We start from the raw sequence: 1450 nt of genomic DNA, 5'->3' as shown, positions 1-1450 counted from the left end.
GGCATCCCCAGGGAAACCACGGGGCATCGACAGGGCATCTACAGGGAACCCACGGGGCAGCGGGCTGGAGGGAGCACCCACAGGGAACCCACCAGGCACCCACAGGGCATTCTGCCCATGAAGAGCACCACCCCGGCACCCAAAGGGCGTCCCGCCCATGAAGAGCACGGCCCGGGCGCTCCCAGGGCACCCCGCCCGCGGGCACACTGCCCCAGCCCCAAACCGCCAGTCAGCTTCCTGCTTTCATCTGTCTTATTTCTAATAAAGCTGAAAATGTCTCATTATGGGCCTGTCTCATTTCTTGTGGTTCAATGTAGCATCTCTAGCTAAGCTCATTAACCTCAGGTCTATTATTGGAGGTGGTAATTTAATTATCGCTTTTAAAACATGAAAGCTCTTGCAGCATCCAGAGCACCAGTGGCTGGTGCTGCCCAGCAGAACAAACCCCACTTGGCTGTGACTCCACATCTGCTCAGGGCTCCGAAGGGCACAGTCCTCCCACTCTCAGGACTTGAGAGAGCTCTCTGAAAGGATGTTTTGGTTGGTTGGTTGGTTGGTTGGTTGGTTGGTACACGAGGGACTGATTGATTATACACTGAAATATGACTGTATCAGGAATGTGCTGATACAAATTACAGATGTGTTCTGCCTTCATGGTAAAGCAGCACCATGCGATGCTCAGATTCTGGGAAGATAAGCTCAGTGATAAAGCTGCCTGATCCTGGCTGTGGGGATACTTGGGAGTTATGATTCAGCTGCAATTTATGCAGGGACCTGGGGAGCAGTTCAGAGATAAGCTCTGCTGGCTGCAGCAGGGCTCTCTGTTACTCACCGTCATGCTCACTGCATTTTTATTGGGTTGGGAGAGAAAGGCATTTCCAGAGACTGTTATAGTTATTTCTTTAGAATAGCAAAGAAAAGATTACAAGAACTTTCAGAGTGACTGTCACACTGTAATGTGGGAGAAAGGAATCAGTTCCCACCTGTGAGAAAAAAATATACCACTAAGAAACAAAATGTGAAGACAAACACATTAATGAGTTAAGGATCTGGCTGTTACTTGACAAAGGCCTCTGCAGGAGAGMAAGAAGATAAAGCAAAAAGGAGAACCCCAGTCAACCTTTGCTCTGGAAGACAAATTTAGGTGAAGTCCTTCAGGTTTTTGGCAATTTTTGAAAGAGGCCTGCAATCACCATGTTACCTGGTGCCACCTGTGCCTAGGGACAGAGCATTTTCAGCCTCCTTACAGTAATCATGATTACACCAAAGACATTCGATTGCAGCAGTTGTTTCTCCTCCCTAATTCAAACTGGCAGCAAGATGTTAACTGCCGGGGCCAAATTAGATATGGCTTAAATTAGTGCACATTCGTGGACACCTCAGGTGAAAAAATAAGGCCTAAATTAGGATATTGKAACTCCATGAAAGGAATTAAAGCAAGCTCTGGCTG

Source organism: Malurus melanocephalus, unplaced genomic scaffold, assembly GCF_030028575.1.
Source record: "Malurus melanocephalus ecotype Western Australia unplaced genomic scaffold, MMel_1.1 scaffold_547, whole genome shotgun sequence".
In the NCBI taxonomy this organism is placed as follows: Eukaryota; Metazoa; Chordata; class Aves; order Passeriformes; family Maluridae; genus Malurus; species Malurus melanocephalus.
The sequence above is the reverse complement of the archived record's forward strand: the minus strand, read 5'-3'. Positions refer to the sequence as shown.